Consider the following 10,485-nt stretch of genomic DNA (forward strand, 5'->3'; position numbering starts at 1 on the left):
GCATTCAGCTACCCTGAGGAATGGAAACAGATGAACAGATAAACAAGGAAAGAAACATTTATAGACATCAAAAATAGCTTGGAATGGATATCATATCATACCTTTTATGTCATATTATATGAATTTATTTCAGGTTTCTTGTGCCAATAGCACTCCTAATTTAGCTTCATATACTAGCCACCATCATTTTCACCAGTATATGAAATGAGTAACAACACTTAAAGATTGTGGGTTTGCAGTCAAACCAGGCACAATTGATTTTAAATACCAATTAGAGAAATAGTATCTTCTTCTTCCGGTGTCTATACAGCTACACCACGACTGGACAGGCCAAGTATGTTGATATGTAAATATGCGCAGTCATGTGCTCATTTACTTGTGTTTATGACATCAGAATTTTTTTCAGTTTGTTTTGGTAAGTATAATTTAAATGTAAAATAGTTATTGCTGGTTTTCATGCGTTCCAGACAGTGCATTCGTGTATGTGCTTTCATTGAATCTTTCTATGTTACATTTTTATGCCAAGTGACCGTCTTCATGAGTGAATCACTAAATCATTCAGTGAACCAGTTTGTTAAAAAAATGCTGATTGATTCATTCGGAAATGAAAAAGTCAATGGGCCTGTCCCAATACACACTTACGTTTTTTGCACTTGACCACTTGTTTGCTTAAATGATGTATTTCCTGTATTTGGTGTTTGTGTTCAAGTATTCAAGTGTGTGTATAGAACATTTGATTACCCGACTGGACACACTTACAACATGTTGTAAAAATGCAAGTACACTTTTAGCTTTATATACATATTATTATCTTCAATACTTTGCACTTTAAAATAAACTTTCAAATGTCTGTTTAGTGCCCTATGTAACAGACTGCAATTTAATTGCGCTTTAATTTGATCTCTGCACCAATAAAATGTGTAACAGTTTATGTTTTATACTGCTAAATTATATGTAATATCTAATTCATTTAACTTAGACTGGAAAGATTTTCTTGAAAGGGATTTCGAGGCACATAAATTCTTGAACATGATGAATGAGGGTTTACAATTAGCCTCAAATAAGCGTTTAGTGTGTGTTAAGGGCAATAGCTCTGCACTATGTTTTTATGAGTGAGTCATTGACTCATTTACTCAAATGATTCACTCAAAATAAATATTGGCAAAACTGTGTTTAAATGTAAGTTACTTAACATTAATTTCTTGTTTATTCATAAACAATAAAATGAACTCGTGTTATAAAAATGTGTTTTGTCAAGATTTTTCTTCCTGTCTAAAGTAAATGCATTCATTCAAGTCAGTAAATACAATCTAGTTGTTGCATACAATCCTGTCTATCATGCAAGCAATCTTTTCTTAACTCATGTAACTGAGTCTTGATTGAATGATCTAATTCTGCATCAAATTATCATGTCTGACATAGCCAATTAGTCATTGAACAGAACAGCAAATTAGTTATTGGACAGAAACTAATATTTGAATAACATTGATGTTGTGTAAGACAATATATAATGTATGTTCATTTCTCTGGCACAGGCTGATGATACAGGTGACTGCAGCTGGCTCAAATATGTCATCCATGTTTGAGACACACACACACACACACACACACACACACACACACACACACACACACACACACACACACACACACACACACACACACACACACACACACACACACACACACACACACACACACACACACACACAACTGACAAGGTAATGGGAGAGAGACAAAATAAAAAATGTGTGAGGGTGAGAAAGAGAGAAAAGGAGGGAGGGAGAGAATCAGAGTTTTGATCCTGGGGTTAGAGATGTAACATGAACGCCACATGGCATTCTGGTTTGGCTAACCCTGGCTGGAGGTGAAACAGGGTTTACGGTGTTAGTAAGTGGTGTGGTTGTCTGTTTATGGCAACTCTGCCAGAGATATCATCTCTTATTTGTCATATTGGGTCAGCAGAGGTGGCCTTGTAAACCCTGCTGACACAAAGTCACTATAAAGTGCAATGTCAAACCCTTCCTCTCCCTGAGACATGAAGCCATGTGATATAGTGAGACAACAAGCCATGACATCCTTACATACCCACAACTTGCAGTACAACAGTGTCTACCACAGCCTGTGTCTGAAACAAGAGCTGAAATCAAACAGCTTTGAATGAAATACAGATACATTTTTCAATTATTTTGTCAGTAAAAACAAGGTCCCTTATGAAGTTCACGCAGCTAGAAAAAATATGCCCAAACTGTTCTGAAGGATATTCCCCATGATTTCAATAAATATATAATCTACAATTAATATATAATCTGCTATAAAATAAAAATCTTACAAAATAACTGCAGTTCATGGGGTGACAAAATGGACTGGTTTTATTCAAATCAAAGATGTTATTCTTATTAGTTAAATATTTATTATTGTTCATACTAATTGTATAATATAATTATTAATAATAATTTGAAGATCATCCATTTCATTTATAATGATTCTTAATTAATAAATTATAATATTTAATAAGAACTAATAATAACAGTAATTAATATTAATAAAATGAATAATATTATAATTTATATACTACTACTACTAATAAATTAATGAGTTATTATTAAAATAATTTAAAAAATCATCAATTGATTTTATTCTTAATTAAGTGATACTATTATAATATTTAATAAGAACTAATAATAATAATAGTTATTAAATATGAAAAAAAATATTATATACTACTACTACTACTACTACTACTACTAATAATAATAATAATAAATAATTAATATAAAATTTAAATTGGGTTTAAAATAATTATTATTTTGGTGTAATATTAAATATCTATTTTTGAATTATTATCATAGTATTATAATTAAAAAACATTGATTGATACATTTGTAATAATTTTAAATATACAAAATATTTTCAAAATTATTTTGGCGTAATATTACATTACATAATCAATCAGTCTATATTTGAATTATTATTATTATTATTATTATTATTATTATACATTGATCGTCAATATTTTTGGATTAGGAAGAAATATCTCTTTAGAGTAACAACTGGACATTCAGTTTTAACAGTGTATGTGGGATATAAATCCAACCCTTTCACATCAGCATATATCAGGATGACTCTGTGGGATGTCTCTGGCAGCATTTGTGTAAATTTAGCGAACTAAATGGAAAGCCATATGCCACAGTTAAATGGATATTGCGTCAGTTTCATACACATAAAAAAAAACAGCAGCATGTTCCAAATGGCACATTCCGACACATTTGCTTTTGAATATATTAAACCTTTTTTCCCATTCTTTAGGAAAGAGATAGTGTTTCAGCTGTGGGAGGGAGGCCTTCAGCTGCAGTTAATTTAAGCTCAATGTCATCCCTCATAACTGGCACACTACACTTGTTTTAAGTCAGTCGCGGGCATGCGGTGCCACAGCAGGTAGCGAGTGGAGGGATTAGCACTGAAAATAACCCTGCCGCTGATACGTCCAATCAATCACTGAGCCGCCCACCCCTGACCCCCGCGCGTCTCTCAGAGCTCGCTCTCCCACAGGGCCGTGCCGCTGTCCCCAGGTCCCGCTCAGGGGGGAAATCACACACCTGCCACCGGAGCTGAACTCTGACCCACTTCCTGCGTGTGAGATCCCTATCCGGGGCGCAATCAAACGGAACTTTCGGTGCGGTTAAGTCAGATGTGATTATGGGCCTTGATCACACCACTGTCAACAGAAAGCTAGGCAGAGAGCAGAGTGCTGAGTTATAGAGGAGCTCTGTTGCACAAAGAGACATAACCTAAACGCAGGGTCTAACCCCATGTGCCCCGGCACCCTGCTTGTTATTCAGCTCAACAGCAGGGATTTTTTTGAAAGGGTGTTTTAGGGCCATCGCAGAGACAGATTGGCAGATTTGCGCCTGTGCGAGCGTGCACGTATTCACGGCGGCGGTGATGAAAACAACATTTTCATCAGAGACTAAAAGGGTCATACGAAAGCAACAGTTGTCAGTTGATCTAACGCCGCTGATTTCGGCACCTGCTTGACTCGTGTGGAAGCCAGGCTAAGGGCCTCGGACGGCACGAACACCCATCTCACACATGTCGAACTCTGCGTCTTAATCACTGCAGGGAGAGCTTTTGGGTTCCACGAGCTATTCCGTTTGGTCTTTTTCAGGCAGAAGAAATGGACAACCCGGGCCAATTAAATACCATCCCTGCCACAGTTACCACGGCGACAGGGAAAACACATCTCAGCCGTCATATTTCTATGCTCAAAATAGCTATATCAAGGAGCAATTTGGCAGGTGTATGATTGTGGGCCGGGACGCAAGGAATTTAAGAGGAGCTGATGGATCGCCTTGTGCTGGCAGGGTGTCTGGGTGCCACGGACACATACACCCGGCCGGGGCGGGACACAGAGCGGGTCTATGTTTGATCCCGGAGCCCCTCCTCGTTAGGCGGACAGGCCTGCCAATTCTTCCTGCCCTCCTCTTGTGGCAAAGGAATGATTGTGTATGTGTATGTGTGTCTAAGTTATGGGTGAAGGAACATGACTGGGCTTCTCTACAGCCAGGTGGCCACTCTGAGCGGGGTGGGAATCTGCCAGCTAGTGATGTCACACATTAAGCGGGAGACTAGGAGTGGCTGCTGTCCTGGGAGCACATTAATGACACATACTGCACATAGTCCGGCTCTGAGCTAACTTTTTCCCTGAACGTCTCACTCATGTACAGGGCAAGCTAAGCTAGCAGCTACTCTAAAGTCAGACTGAAACCTATCATTCAGAAAAAGTAGCTAGTTAGAGGTATATGGCTAAACGAGCCTGCTACATGTACGCTACTTCATATAAGGTTTTATAAATATTGAATATTGAAAAAATAAAGAGCTGTAATTTGATCTAATTCAAGACGGAAAAAAATATATACACAAACTTCTCAAATGTACCAAATGTATATAATGATATGTCAAAGCAGCACGGTATTACCATTTGATTAATGGTTCACACACACACACACACACACACGCACACACACTGAGCTATTGTCAGGGAAGTTTAATGTTCATCAATGCTTCTTAATAAAAATTCTAAATAATTCATTAATAAAAAAACGTTATTATTTAGCCATGCTACTATCTTACTATACTGAGAAAAAAATAGTTAAATTAATTGCTTAACTTAGTGTAATCACTCTACTACCCGTTACCCCCTGCTGGTAGTTATTGTAACTACACCATCTGGCTGCATAGAGAACCACCAGTGACAGCCATTCAAAAATTCTGAATTCTGACTAAATTATTTTTAGCATTCAACATTTTAATTCACAACTATTTCATTATACTTTAGTAGATGTTTTACCAGTGCAGTCGCCATATTTGTAGGGCTGTAAAAGTGTGAAATGGACTTACAGTATGTTTGCTTTCTCTGACGTAGCCACTAGCAAAGTGTAGGACTGCGCATGTTCTTGTGGTGTCACCAAATCACATACTTTGTGTTGATATGAATGGGCATGCAACATTATAAGAATTAGTGGTTACACTTAATTTTGATGGTTCCCCTTAGACATTCAGCTGACTATAGTAATGTTGCACCTACATGTCAACTAACTCTCAATGGAGTATTAGTTGTGTATTAGTAGACTGTTAGGAGTAGGGTTAGGGTTAGTAGAATAAGGAGTTAGGATTAGTAGAAGAAGTTGACATCTACCACCAAAATAAAGTGTTAGCATATATTAAGTAGACAATGTAATACTCTGAAGAGAGTTAGTTGACATGCACTGTGCAACGTTACTTCTACTTAACAGATTGTATAAAGGGGACTATCAAAATAAAGTGTTACCAAAATTAAAGTTCTTTATTGGCATGCATGGTTCCTTTAACAACCACATAACCTTTTCACTGCACAAAAGTCTCTTTATAGTGGAAAAAGGTTCTTTATATTATTAAAATGGTCTTTGCACTAAGAAAAACATGGTTCTTTTAACTATTCACTGAAAGGTTCTTTGAGGAACCATAAATGGTTCTACTATGGTATCGCTGTGAAACCACCCATTTGTAACCTTTAATTTTCAAGAGTGTAAGATACTGTACCTTGTTTCCATTATATACTGTATACATATTTGCTACTGCCCAACTGCACCTATTCCATCTGGCGGCCGGCATCATGGTTACCCCAAACCTCAGCAGGAGTGAGCATTTCAGTGTGTGCAGTGTAGTGTGTGTGTACTTTCCAATAAAACTCCAGCTAATGATCTACTAAGTGCTGGAGCTCGGTACAGAGCCAACGATCCAGCCCTGCTCTCACAGACTCTTCAGATCCTCTTAATACAGCACAGTAGGAAGCAACCTTGCCACTGTGTGATCTCACTTTCATGCAGCTGTGTAAAGTGATTTGTTGGCCAAACACTTGCAACGAGTAGAACTCTGACACAGGCCCTTTTTCGAGATACAAATACAGTACTGGCAAAACGTCACTTCATTTTTTGGGTGCAGCTCCTCTAACTGTGGGAGCCATGCTGTAATTAGCCACTGGAGAATTTTGCTGTTATAAATAAAGTGACTTGTTTGGCGGGAAATTAAGCGGAGTCGCAACAACACGGGGGCGTTAAACCAACACAAACAGCATCTTTACAAAGAAAGTAGTGCAGTTGCGATTTGTGTTGCCGTTTGATGTCGCACTCAGAGGCGTTACTTTGCCGAGGTGTTCCTCACAAAGCGTGCTTAAATGAAAACACATGTTCATTAGTTAGGATTATGCCTATAATAAGCTCAAACGGTTGTATATAAGCTTTAAGACTCCGGGAAGATGGGAGATGAAGAGAGATGCTCTCGTACTTTCTTCCTCACGTCTCTCATCTGTCTCGTGCATCTGTACGCCCCCACATCAGCTTTTCGATACGTGCATCAGTCTGAAAGTCTGAACTTCAACCAGTTGTTAAAACATGGCACCCTTGTGGTTGAATCTGGCTTTGAAAAATGAAGAAATTTGTGTCTTTGAAAGGAACGGAGAGAGTACAGTTACAGCAGTCAACCCACCCATACACACACACACACACAGACAAACAAAAAAACCAAAAAACAAACACACAAAGGGGAGGGGAAAAAAACAGACAGACACACTAATACACATTTTGTTTTTCATTTTGAAATCAAAAGGTTTCTGTATCACTGTTTGCCCCAAAGCATCATGCAACTGCTTTGGCGCAAGACTGCAGGGGTGTAAACCCACACTTGTTTTGCAAAATGCTGTGCATCTTTTGTAGAATAAAGAAACTCGTATGGTTGCGCTCAAAGAGAAGAAGGCATTTCTTCATCTGATCTGTGCCGCAGTTCATGCACTCTCATAGAAGCTCGGCTTTAATCTCATCTCATGTAACATAAATATTTGCGGAGCTGTGATCTAGTAAACGACATCTCATTGCCAAAGCGTGTGCCCCGTTCCCATGGATTACGTTTTGCGCACTTAACCACCTGCCCCTTTCAGATCAAAACACTCACCATGATTCAGGTGTCAAACGTCTTAAAGGAGATATTCAGGCGTATGTTTCACCTTAAGCAACACACACGACTGCACAGGCTCCAGTGGGGTCGTTTTCAACAGCTTGAATTCAAACTCTACTCATTTATTCTATTTCAGATTGGGCTAACTGTCTTCGCCTTTATTTGTGAGCAAAAAATGTATTATCTAATTTTCAGTGACGCATTGGGATTATATCAATGGCTGATTTAATACAAATTAATAATGAGGAGGAGCTCATAACAGCTTATTTATGTTTCACACTGTGAACGAAAGTTTTGACAGGTTACATCAAATCCTTGAGTTTGTAATCCATTTATGGGCTGTGTTCAGAACCACTTGTTTTTGCACAATATTTCATCATCATAGTTTGTGTTCATACAATACACTGGAGTGCATGTCCAACAATTCAGTATGGCATAAGTATGTAGGCAAGTTATACCACATCGAAGCTATACCACAAAAGTGACCAAAGTCAGCTCTGATAAACCGAATCATTCATTAAGCATATGTGCAAGCAAGGTACACGAAAGAGGTTTTCTTCAGGATATGGTTTGTTTTCTTTTGGTTTAAATCGTGGACGTCTCTTACATCAAGGTCCAGACATTGTGGTTCCTAATAAAGTTACTGTCCTCTTGCAAACCCAAGTTTACTTGCGTTTGGTGCTTGAGAAGTGTGAATTTTGATCCCTGTAAACAAGTTTATTTTAAAAAATGAATCTGTTTCGGCAGTATGGAATCAACACAAAACAGTTATAGCAGCTCAAAACAACTAGCTAAACAGCTCATAAACAATAAGAATTTGATTAAGAGAAACACACACCACACACACACACACCCCGAATGAAAACAGTTGGAAACAGGGACTTGGATTCTGCACCAGAGCTCCGCAGTGGGTGCGTTTTTCATTTCGAAGAAAGTTGAAAAGATCAGGTAATTGAAAAAGAGAAGACAATCCCGACAGCTTGTTCTCTGCAGATGCCAATGAAAAGCTTGAGGGGTATTAAAGCATTACACTTTGGGGCCTTTCTTTGGGTTTCTTTCACCAGGGCTATGGAGAAATGGCTTTTTAATGACAACACCTGAAAAGTGTTTTTCATCCCGCCATGCATCATTGTCAGCGGAGGAGATTAAACCTTATTGTTTCCTTTTGGAGGGCCGACAGAGAGGTGGAGAGCGGGACAGCCAAATGCAAAGTGCACAGAGATGAAATAAAACAGAGGAGAGACCCCCACCCCCCAGACACACCACCCTGAATACCATCACACATTACACGTCTGCCAAAGTATGTCATTACCAGATCTTAGAGAAATTCAATTATCAAACAGGACCAGAGCTCATAGAATCCACCAGTGTATCATGCAATAAATAGATTCAATAAAATGTTTCCGAATATACTAAAATAGTAAATTATGAATGGCCTAATCTATACAAATAAAAGTGACTTGGGAGAAAGACATACATTTTTAATACTAAAATATGAAAGCATTAATACATTTGTTATTCATGTTCATTTTTTTTTTTTAGAATACTTTCATCTTCATATTAAATTAAACGTAGTGTTTATACGAACGAGTGACCTTTTCAGTGTCATATTCCACTGTTGACATTCAAATATGTGGATTTCGTTGAAAAAAAAAAGTAAAGACATTTTTACATGATATTTCACAAAACTGGGATGAGATATATGACATTATGTGGCAATAATATATCTTCCATTTCCAACCCATATTTCTTGTTCCCTATCAAACGGCACATCATTTCTTTGGACCTGCATCTGTCTGTTATTAATAGTTTTATGATTTATAGGCAGAGGCTGGATGCAGCTCTGAACAGCCACATATACAATTATCCAATGCTCAGCCTATATGAATGCCATTTTCCTGCTGATCTCTACCTAAAAAAGACAAGACCATTTGTCTCTCTTTCTCCTCAGCTCTGCTAATAATAAGCCATCTGGTGGATCTAAACATGAAAGATTAAAATGATATACAGTATGAAAGCTCTCTATTCAATTGCTAATGTCCAAGATTCAGGATCCAGAGGCCAAAGCTGTCATTTTTTTTCTCTCTCTCTGAGAGAAAGAGAGAGAGGGTTAATTATAAGAATTCCTCACCGAGATGTCCCGACTTTGGCCCGTGCCGCATGCGACTGGCGAAACTCATTTACGGCTAGAGAACAATGCCTACCAAATGTCTTATGGGCTAATCCCCTCAATCCTTTGTATTCATTGACGCCTGTTCGCGTGAGCTTTGGGAGAGGGCTGACTCCGGGGCTCGGAGGGTCAACATCAAGCCCCGGTGCCATGGGCTAGCTGCGCTCCAGTGTAATTATTTCACTTTCCATCGTTAAATCTTTACGTGGGCAGCTGAGGGAGGGGGTATACATAAACAGAGAGATTTGAAAGACAGAAGGGGGAAACCGGGAGATGAGGGAGTTTGATCTCCATCTAAGCTGCGGATAAAGCGGGACCAAATTGGCCATGCTGTCTGAGTGGACAAACACTTATTTCGGCAAGCACGTTGATTAAACTGACCCTCGCTGAGGGAGAGTCAACAAAATATGAGGTATTGAGAAAACGGAGCTTGACAAGGTCGTGGACGCTTCCGAAAACATGTGCGACGGAAACAGAGAAAACAGCTCTTAAAAGGCCTCGACTAATTGCTTTAAATTTGCGTTAAGCTTCAAGGGTAAACAAACTGATTACATTTTTCATATTTTTGCTCTATAAAACGATATTATAATTATTGTTGTCAATTAACAGAATCATAGTGCAAGAAGGATTGCGATTGTGTGCATCATTGACCCTCTAAAGCTGGTTAACTGCGCAAAACCTTGACCTTGCGCCTGCCATTATCTGCAGTTAAATCAAACTTTGACACAGCAGGAATAAACATGCGTGAGACTAGGAAAAAGAATCGTTGCAGAAAAATAGGTTAGAAAGAAAATAATTCATTCTGGAAGTTTTCCTTTTTTCTG

Source organism: Abramis brama (genome assembly GCF_963993115.1).
Source record: "Abramis brama genome assembly, chromosome: 8".
Lineage (NCBI taxonomy): Eukaryota > Metazoa > Chordata > Actinopteri > Cypriniformes > Leuciscidae > Abramis > Abramis brama.